Consider the following 11,801-nt stretch of genomic DNA (forward strand, 5'->3'; position numbering starts at 1 on the left):
CTATCTCTATTGATCATCATATTATATCCACCAATCTTCATCATCTCGAACCACTATCCTCGGACTACCCCCTCAACACCCGAAGAAGGTATCCGTAAACACACATTGGTTGCCAAGTTTTACGATCAGGTTAAAGTTCTCTATGATCACAGAATCCATTCCCAAGTCGTCCGTAACCGTGGACACGGCTTTTCGAAAAGATTTAACCCTGCAGGGGTGCACAACTTTACCCACACGCTTAGTGCCAACGTATAAGCTCTCTTCCTTGGAAAGCCGGCAGAGGGTGATTGACCACGACCTTTACCTTGTTGTCGCCGAGACCATGAGTCACGCGCTAAGGATTATTCCGCCGTAACGGGTCAAGTCCCGAAGTCGGTCCTTAACGATGTGAGCCGAGGTGGGTTTCCCCAGAGGCCGCAACCCCCAGCCACCACGACCACGCTTACATGCCTGTTATGTACCTTTAACCCCCAAGCAAAATGCAATGCATATGACCAGGTAACGCGCAAACTATGTGACTCATGGAATCTACTAGGCAAGTTAGTGAGTCGAGAGGGTACCATAATAGGGCCTCGTGTGGTTGTACGCTCGGTCTTGGTTCAAGAGGCGAGAACTCGGTTCCTAGGGTCGGCAGAAACGAAACAACCCACCACATCCCAATGTGGCCTCTCGTCTGAGCCTTTAATCATGTTTATCATCATCATCTCTATACTTACCACGTCAACCTGTCATGCTAGATTCATTTCATTGTAAGGCTCCAGTCCGAAGACCGGAGTAGTAGCGTAACAAACTAAGCATGGCTAAGCATAAGAGATAAAGGCTCTCGCGACGCACACATGCCAAACCTAGTTATGCTAGGAGCAGTGGATCAGGGTATCGAGGCTACAAAGGTCGGACATGCAACAGATAGGGTAACTCTATCTATCGATAAAAGACAGTTGAATCGTATGCGATATGTAGGAACCACAGATAAAAGCATTTCGAAAACATAAATGAACCAGGTTAGGGCTTGCCTTGTCCCTCAGCGGATGAGTACTGTTCTTCGGTGGCGTTGACGTCGAACTTCGGCTCAGATCCTATCGCGAAGAACCAAACACCGGAAAGGGAAATAAACAATCACCACATGGCATAATGCAATGCGCATCCAATATGAATGATATGTCGTATTAAAGGAATTAAGTAAACCCTAGGTGCATCGTCAGATTAAAGGGGGTTCCGGCATCGGACACCGCCATATGAGAGGGGTTCTTTTGGGGTTTCACTACATTTGCAAGTTCAAAGGTTGTAATGATGTATGAATTACTCCTAAACTTGTAGAGAATGTTAATCTGAACATTTCGGTATATTGATATGCGTACAACACGCGTCCGTTGGGAACCCCAAGAGGAAGGTGTGATGCGTACTGATGACCCACAAGTATAGGGGATCGCAATAGTCTTCGAGGGAAGTAAAACCCAATTTATTGATTCGACACAAGGGGAGACAAAGAACACTTGGAAGCCTTAACAGCGGAGTTGTCAATTCAGCTGCACCTGGAAACAGACTTGCTCGCAAGAGTTTATCGATAATGCTGATTTTATAGCAACGATAGCAGTAGTGAAATAACAAAGACGAGTAACAGAGACAGCAGTAGTGATTTTAGTAAACAGCAGGATTAAAATACTGTAGGCACGGGGATGGATGACGGGCGTTGCATGGATGAGAGAAACTCATGTAACAATCATAGCAGGGCATTTGCAGATAATAATAAAACGGTGTCCAAGCACAAAGCAATCAATAGGCATGTGTTCCATATATAGTCGTGCGTGCTCGCAATGAGAAACTTGCACAACATCTTTTGTCCTACCAGCCGGTGGCAGCCGGGCCTCAAGGGAAACTACTGGATATTAAGGTACTCCTTTTAATAGAGTACCGGAGCAAAGCATTAACACTCCGTGAACACATGTGATCCTCACATCGCTACCATTCCCTCCGGTTGTCCCAATTCTTGTCACTTCGGGGCCATTGGTTCCGAACAGCGACATGTGTATACAACTTATAGGTAAGACCATAAACAATGATTATCTTGATGAAACAATAACATGTTCAGATCTGAGATCATGGCACTCGGGCCCTAGTGACAAGCATTAAGCATAACAAGTTGCAACAATATCATCAAAGTACCAATTACGGACACTAGGCACTATGCCCTAACAATCTTATGCTATTACATGACCAATCTCATCCAATCCCTACCATCCCCTTTGGCCTACAGCGGGGGAATTACTCACACATGGATGGGGGAAACATGGCTGGTTGATGTAGAGGCGTTGGCGGTGATGATGGCGATGATCTCCTCCAATTCCCCGTCCCGACGGAGTGCCAGAACGGAGACTTCTGGCTCCCGCGACGGAGTTTCGCGATGTGGCGGCGTTCTGGAGGGTTTCTGGCGACTTCGACTTCTCTCCGTGCGTTTTTAGGTCGAGGCCGATAAATAGTCCGAAGGAGGGCTTCGGAGGCCGGCCGAGGGGGCCACACCACATGGCCGCGCGGGCCCCCCTGGGCCGCGCCGCCCTATGGTGTGGGGCCCTCGGGCCTCCACCTAGTTTGTCCTTCTGGCTCCGTCAGTTCTCTGGGAAAATAGGGCCTTCTGCATAAATTCCGAGGATTTTCCCGAAAGTTGGATTTCTGCACAAAAACGAGACACCTGAACAGTTCTGCTGAAAACAGCGTTAGTCCGTGTTAGTTGCATCCAAAATACACAAATTAGAGGCAAAACAATAGCAAAAGTTTTCAGGAAAGTAGATACGTTTTGGACGTATCAACTCCCCCCAAGCTTAGCTTATTGCTTGTCCTCAAGCAATTCAGTTAACAACTGAGCGATAAAAGAACTTTCATGAACACATTTGCTCATATGATGTATATATTCTCATGCTATGGCTAATACTTAAGCAATTCATAATGAGATACATGCAAATAAGATCATCTAACAGCTATGTCAATCATGGAGAGGTACCAACAATTAATAATAAGCATCATGAACCATGTATATAAGCAGGATTGCAATGTTCATAAGAGAGCATGATAAAGTGGTATCTCGCTTGCCTGTATTTGATTGGCAAAACATAAATGCCCGGGCACCTCTGAAGTTCATAGAAAGACTAGAAGTAGTGATTGTCAAAGATAAAAGCATCAAAGTTATACCACAATCAATCATATTTTGAGACAAGCATATTATACTAAGAATGACAGTTGTGCTCTCAAGATAGTGCTCAAAGAAATAATGGAGACACAACATAAAAGTAAAAGATTGACCCTTCGCAGAGGGAAGCAGGGATTAACATGCGTTAGAGCTTTTCATTTTTGAAATCAGGAGTAAAATTATTTTGAGAGGTGTTTGTTGTTGTCAACGAATGGTAATGGGTACACTAACTACCTCGCCAACCGGACTTCCAAGAGCGGCTCCCATGAATTATTTGCATATTTATTTGGCACTCCTTCCAACCTTTCTTACACAAACCATGGCTAACCGAATCCTCGGGTGCCTGCCAACAATCTCATACCATGAAGGAGTGCCTTTTTATTTTATTTTTATTATGATGATGACACTCCCCCCAACCTTTGCTTACACAAGCCATGGCTAACCGAATCCGTCGGGTGCCGTCCAACAATCACAAACCATGGAGGAGTGTCTATTTAAGTTAATTAATTCGGGACTGGGAATCCCATTGCCAGCTCTTTTTGCAAAATTATTGGATAAGCGGATGTGCCACTAGTCCATATGAGAGTCCGTCAAAAGTAAATGACAAGGTTGAAAGCTAAACACCACATACTTCCTCATGAGCTATGAAACATAAACACAAATTGAGAAGCATTTTGAAGGTTTTAAAGGTAGCGCATGAGAATTTACTTGGAATGGTTTGAAATGCCATGCATAGGTATTTATGGTGGACACTTTTAGAACAACTTGGTTTTCAGGTGTTTGGAAGCACGAGCAGCGTTCCCGCTCAGTACAAGTGAAGGCTAGCAATAGACTAGGGAGCGACAAATCAAGAGAGTAGTAACTGTCATAATCATGCTTGCGGCAAAATAAATTAACGGGGGCATAAAAGTGATACAAGAACTCTGAAGCAATATAAATCATCGAGGCTTAATTGACTTTGGTTCAGTCATATGCATGCGTGAGCATGTGCCAAGTCGATATAAATGAATTATTCAGAGGAGGATACCACAATGCCATACTTACTTATGAATAAAACAATGCAAGCAAACATCCATGACATGCAACTCATATTAATAAATTGGAGCTAAACATGAGAGATCATAAACTACTAGACTTTCTCAAATAACATATACCTCACATGAACCAACTAAGCATGCTCACATGGATGAGTATATGTACAAAAATGAAAACAAATAGAGTTCATACCAGCCTCTCACCACAATCCAATTGTCGTAGATCGTCATTATTGCCTTTTCACTTGTGCAGCTTGGATAATATGAAATGAAAACCACGCTCCAACCACCGAAGACCATTGAACTCAAGATGAACTTTACAAAACCAAAGAAGAACAGCAAATATTTTTGGTGTTTTCGAATTTGAGAACAAGAACAAGAGGAAACAAACAAACAAAGCAAAATCTTTTTGGGTTTTCTTATAGCAAACTAGCAATAGCAAATAAAGCGAAACAAATGCAAGAAACCAAAGCAAACAAATGGTGAAGAGAAACAACAGAAATATTTTTGGTCTTTTTGTATTTTGGGAAGGCGAGAACGAGAACGAGAAATAGCAAACTAAAAGAAACACAGAAAAGCGAGATGGCAGAAATCTGCCAAAACCTGACAGCAGTACAGAAATCGATTTTTACAAAAATCTTACGTTGCTCAGTTCGAAAAGTGTTCAACTAATGAAAGTTAGATAACAACCTGGGGAACCTGCACAAAAATTGGCAGCTCAAAATAACGCTCTGGCTGTGCGCACGAATTTTTCTAGTAACAGTCCAGAATCTGTTTTCAGGCAGCACTTCCCCAAATATCATCTTCCTCTCATTAGAAAACCACTCAAACGAACAAAACAAATATGTACAAGTATCCAGCAACCATAATATGCAAAGAATGAGTGATGCTGGTATACCTCCCCCCAAGCTTAGGCTTTTGGCCTAAGTGGAGTTCAATCCCATCGATCCCATGAGGTAGTATCTCCGTAGTACGACGAAGATGGATCATCTTCCGGGTATGTGCTAGAAGAGGCACCCGGATACGTGACGGTGTAATCATAGGAGGGCTCGGCGTCCTCGGAGTCATGCTGCTGGTGGAAGTCTTGTATCTTCATATGTTCATCCACCTCCTCCTTAGTGCACGACCGTGATTGCCTGTCAATACTAAACAAACCTGGTTGGGGAAGAGGGATTTCCTTCTCATCCCCGTCAGAAAACAACATTCTATAGACCATATTATCTACAGTAGAATCAGCGGTAACAAAATGATGACTCTTCATAGCAGCAATATCAAGTTTCCTAGGGGCCAATGGCACATCGTTAGGATCAAGAGGAAGCCTTAGATATGTTAAAACGCGCAGTGCAATAGTTCCTCCAAAAATAGGCCCTCTATTAGACAAAGTGCGAGCAATAAGAGAACCAAGGTGATAAGATGTCCGACCAGTAAGTGCAATATTCAAGAAAGCAAGATGGTAACTAGAAATATTGCTAGTGTTCTCCCTACCAAGAATGCTAGTGGCAATGTAATATGCAAAATACTTAATGGCGGGGAGTTGAATGTTCCTTATCTTGCCACGCTGAATGGTGCGACAATCATCATCGGTAATCCCTCGATAGAGCTCCAACAAGTTCCGGGGGTTGTCATCAATCCTACTTGCTGTACCTACAGGGGCAATATCCAATGCACGACAAAAATCTTCCAATCCCATAGTAACAGGATTACCATAGATCTTGAATGCAACTGTCGGCTCATATTGCTTGTTGTGGAACATGAAGCTCTCAACGAAGATTTTGGTGAGCATGTAGTATTGCTCCCTTTCATCTCCCACATAGGTGGTTAGGCCCGCCCTGTTGACAAGGGTGAAGAAATCCTCCAATATCCCTGCATTCCTCAGAAAATCATAGCATGGAAAAGACGAAGCATTAGGAGCCCCGTTGTCCTCTTCGGGCGCGAAGCTAGGCGCGATGATATCCTCGTTGTACGATCGCCTAAGCCGGGTGGCGGCCATAGAAGGCCTCCCGGTGCTGGTTGTTCCTTTCTTGAACAACTCTCCAAAGTTGAACTTCTTCATCTCTTCTCTGAAATTTTCAACAAACAATATAAAATTTGATTTGGTGACATATAATTGAGGGAAACTACCATAGGAACTTGCTAGAGTACTAATCATTCATCAAAACTAGTTTATACAACTTAGAACAAGCATGCAAGCTCACTAAACATGTTACCTACAGCAGCAAAATATTCAAGATATACTCAACCAAACAAAATTCTACTTGGATGGGTGGAGGAGTCACATACCAAGGAGCAAATGTGCCAAATTTCAGCAAGAAATCTGGGCTGAGCAAAGAGATCGAGAAATCTGGAGCTCTTGAGCAAAAACACGAGTGAGAGGAACCTGGTGCGAGTTTTTTCGGGAGAGAGAAGGTGCTGGGAGAAAGAGATGGCAAAGTGGGGCAAGGAGGGGCCCACACCACAGGGTGGCGCGCCCCCCTCCTTGGCCGCGCCGGCCTGTGGTGTGGCACCCTCTGGTGCCCCACAGGTCATCCTCTGGTGCTCCCAGGTGCCTCGTCGAAAAATAGGACCAACGGTATAATTTATGTGAATTTTTGAAAACTTTGAAAAATGCACATTTCTGGGTATTAAGTTTATTATTACTGGCCAGGAAAATTTTTGGAATCTCCAATTAACTAATGAACTTTGCAAATTAAAAATGCTACAGCAACTAGAGCAAGTGGAGGAAGAAAGAGATGTTGTTTACCTCCTCTATGCATATAAAAAGTATTCGTTAACAAGGTTGATCAAGTCTTGTCACCGAATAGTTTTTACATAACATAAGAAGAAATAAACCTCAAATCAATCATGTTACCTTGAATTGTATTGATATGGATCCAATCACGAGAGTTTGATATTCTTCTTTAGGCTCATATATAGGACAATCAATAGTTCCCACTTTGATAGTTCTCACATTAGAAATAGTATTAACCCCACACGCTTTCTCAATCCTCTTGGGAAAATAAACGGTATGCTCCCTATCATCAACATTGAAAGTAACCTTTCCTTTATTGCAATCAATAACAGCCCCTGCGGTGTTAAGAAAAGGTCTCCCAAGAATAATAGACATATTATCATCTTCAGGCATTTCCAACACAACAAAATCAGTTAATATCAAGCAGTTAGTAGTAACTTGAACAGGAACATCCTCACATATACCAACAGGAATAGCAGTAGATTTATCAGCCATTTGCAAAGATATATCAGTAGGTATCAACTTATCTAAGTAAAGTCTCTTGTAAAGAGAAAAAGGCACAACACTAACACCGGCTCCCAAGTCACATAGAGCAGTTTTAACATAATTATTCTTAATAGAACAAGGAATAGTAGGTATACCTGGGTCGCCCAACTTCTTTGGAACTTTGCCATTGAAAGAGTAATTAGCAAGCATAGTGGAAATTTCCTCATTGGGGATTTTCCTTTTGTTAGTAACAATATCTTTCATATACTTTGAATAAGGTGGCAATTTAATAGCATCAGTCAAAGGGATTTGCAAGAATAAAGGTTTCATCCAATCGCAAAATTTATTATAGTGTTCTTCTTCCTTTGATTTTAGTTTCTTAGCAGGAAAAGGCATTTGCTTTTGCACCCAAGGTTCTCTTTCATTACCATGTTTCTCAGCAATAAAATCTTCTTTAGTGTACTTTTTATTTTTAGCATGTTTTTCAGGTTCTTCTTCTACATCTTCTTTACCAGAAGCATCCTTCTTATCATTATCTTCATCAGGTTCATTACCACTTTCAGTTTCAGCATCAGAAATAGAAATACTATTAGGATCATTAGCAGGTTCAGAGGATTCTACAACATTTTTATGTTTCTTCTTCTTTTTCTTCTTAGAAGGAGCACTAGGTTCAATGCGTTGAGAATCTTGTTCAATTCTTTTGGGATGCCCTTCAGGATATAGAGGATCCTGGGTAGAGACACCACCTCTAGTTGTTACTTCATAAGCATGTTTCTCTTTAGAATTATTCCCTAACAAGTCATTTTGCACTTTAGTGAGTTGATCAATTTGAGTTTGAACCATATGAAAATGTTTAACAAGCATCTTAACATCATTGGAGGTTCTCTCTACAATATCATGCAATTCACTAATAGCTCGAGAATTTTCCATTAAATGATTCTCTACTCTCATATTAAAATTTTCTTGCTTAACAATATAATTATCAAACTCATCTAAGCATTGTGCAGGAGGCTTCGAATACGGAATATCCTCCCTAGTAAAGCGTTGAAGGGAGTTTACCTCAATCATGGATGAAGGGGGAATTATCTCACATATATCTTCTATGGGAGGAAGATTCTTCACATCTTCAGATTTAATACCTTTCTCCTTGAGAGACTTCTTGGCTTCCCTCATATCTTCATCATTCAATTTAATTAAACCCCTCTTCTTCAATATTGGCGTTGGAGTTGGTTCAGGTGTAGTCCAATCATCATGATTCCGGCCTATTTTAGCCAATAATTATTCAGCATCGTCTGGAGTTCTTTTCCTGAAAACACAACCAGCACAACTATCCAGGTATGCCCTAGACTCAATGGTTAGTCCACTATAAAATATATCAAGTAAATCATGCTTTTCCAAATCATGGTCAGGCCGAGCTCTAATAAGAGAGCAAAACCTCGCCCAAGCCTCAGGCAATTTCTCTCCATCTTCCTGGTTAAAATTATAAATTCTCTGCAAAGCAATATGTTGAGCACTAGCAGGAAAGTATTTACGGAAGAAAACATCAAGCAATTCTTTTGGACTTTTAATAGAATTAGGTGGCAAACTATTATACCAAGTTTTAGCGTCATCCTTTAATGAGAATGGAAAGATTTTAGCAACAAAGTAAGTACGCATCTTGACATCATCAGAAAACAAGCTACTTAGAGTAGATAACTCAATCATGTGTTCAACAGCACTTTCTTTTTCAGTACCACAAAAGGGTGTTTTCTCAACAATAGCTATATGAGATAGATCAAGAGAAAAATCATAATCTTTATCCTTAATGTTTATAGGAGATGTGGCAAACTTAGGATCAGGAGACAGTTTATATCTAACAGCATGTTCTGCAAGCAACTTTTTAATTTTTCTTGCATCAGTAGTAGCATTGCATTTTTCAATAAAATCATCATTAAGCTCCACATAATCTTCATCAGGATCATCACTAAAATAATCAAGTTTAGGTGAATTAACAGGTGTAGTAGCATTAGGAGTTTCAGTATTTTCAATTTGTCTAGACCTAGCAATTGTAGCATCTAGAAAGGATCCCAAAGAACCACTATCATCAAGCACAGCAGAAATATTATCAATATTATGAGAGTTTTCAGATTCAGCAGAAGTACCCGCATGTGAAGCATGTGGCGGTGAAACAAGTTTATCAATCACAGATGGTGAATCAAGTGTAGCGGAGGTATTCAGAATTGTACCTTTTCTTGTAGTGGATGGTAATATGGCGACCTTAGTATCGCGAGGTTTACCCATGATGGAGAATTTGCAGCGAACAATATTAATCCAAGTGAACTTCCAAATAAAGCTATGCTCCCCGGCAACGGCGCCAGAAAATAGTCTTGATGACCCACAAGTATAGGGGATCGCAACAGTCTTCGAGGGAAGTAAAACCCAATTTATTGATTCGACACAAGGGGAGACAAAGAACACTTGGAAGCCTTAACAGCGGAGTTGTCAATTCAGCTGCACCTGGAAACAGACTTGCTCGCAAGAGTTTATCGAGTAACAGTTTTATAGCGATGCTTGATAGTGAAATAACAGCAGCAGAGTAACAGAGACAGCAGTAGTGATTTTAGTAAACAGCAGGATTAAAATACTGTAGGCACGGGGACGGATGACGGGCGTTGCATGGATGAGAGAAACTCATGTAACAATCATAGCAGGGCATTTGCAGATAATAATAAAACGGTGTCCAAGCACAAAGCAATCAATAGGCATGTGTTCCATATATAGTCGTGCATGCTCGCAATGAGAAACTTGCACAACATCTTTTGTCCTACCAGCCGGTGGCAGCCGGGCCTCAAGGGAAACTACTGGATATTAAGGTACTCCTTTTAATAGAGTACCGGAGCAAAGCATTAACACTCCGTGAACACATGTGATCCTCACATCGCTACCATTCCCTCCGGTTGTCCCAATTCTTGTCACTTCGGGGCCATTGGTTCCGGACAGCGACATGTGTATACAACTTATAGGTAAGACCATAAACAATGATTATCTTGATGAAACAATAACATGTTCAGATCTGAGATCATGGCACTCGGGCCCTAGTGACAAGCATTAAGCATAACAAGTTGCAACAATATCATCAAAGTACCAATTACGGACACTAGGCACTATGCCCTAACAATCTTATGCTATTACATGACCAATCTCATCCAATACCTACCATCCCCTTCGGCCTACAGCGGGGGAATTACTCACACATGGATGGGGGAAACATGGCTGGTTGATGTAGAGGCGTTGGCGGTGATGATGGCGATGATCTCCTCCAATTCCCCGTTCCGGCGGAGTGCCAGAACGGAGACTTCTGGCTCCCGCGACGGAGTTTCGCGATGTGGCGGCGTTCTGGAGGGTTTCTGGCGACTTCGACTTCTCTCCGTGCGTTTTTAGGTCGAGGCCGATAAATAGTCCGAAGGAGGGCGTCGGAGGCCGGCCGAGGGGGCCACACCACATGGCCGCGCGGGCCCCCCTGGGCCGCGCCGCCCTATGGTGTGGGGCCCTCGGGCCTCCACCTGGTTTGTCCTTCTGGCTCCGTCAGTTCTCTGGGAAAATAGGGCCTTCTGCATAAATTCCGAGGATTTTCCCGAAAGTTGGATTTCTACACAAAAACGAGACACCAGAACAGTTCTGCTGAAAACAGCGTTAGTCCATGTTAGTTGCATCCAAAATACACAAATTAGAGGCAAAACAATAGCAAAAGTGTTCGGGAAAGTAGATACGTTTTGGACGTATCACGTACAGCGGCAAGTTTTTCCTCAGTATGAAACCAAGGTTTATCGAACCAGTAGGAGCCAAGAAGCACGTTGAAGGTTGATGGCGGCGGGATGTAGTGCGGCGCAACACCAGGGATTCCGGCGCCAACGTGGAACCTGCACAACACAACCAAAGTACTTTGCCCCAACGAAACAGTGAGGTTGTCAATCTCACCGGCTTGCTGTAACAAAGGATTAACCGTATTGTGTGGAAGATGATTGTTTGCAGAAAACAGTAGAACAAGTATTGCAGTAGATTGTATTTCAGTATAGAGAATTGGACCGGGGTCCACAGTTCACTAGAGGTGTCTCTCCCATAAGATAAACAGCATGTTGGGTGAACAAATTACAGTTGGGCAATTGACAAATAAAGAGGGCATGACCATGCACATACATATTATGATGAGTATAGTGAGATTTAGTTGGGCATTACGACAAAGTACATAGACCGCTATCCAGCATGCATCTATACCTAAAAAGTCCACCTTCAGGTTATCATCCGAACCCCCTCCAGTATTAAGTTGCTAACAACAGACAATTGCATTAAGTATTGCGCGTAATGTAATCAGTGACTATATCCTCGAACATAG

Source organism: Lolium perenne, chromosome 7, assembly GCF_019359855.2.
Source record: "Lolium perenne isolate Kyuss_39 chromosome 7, Kyuss_2.0, whole genome shotgun sequence".
Taxonomy (NCBI): Eukaryota; Viridiplantae; Streptophyta; class Magnoliopsida; order Poales; family Poaceae; genus Lolium; species Lolium perenne.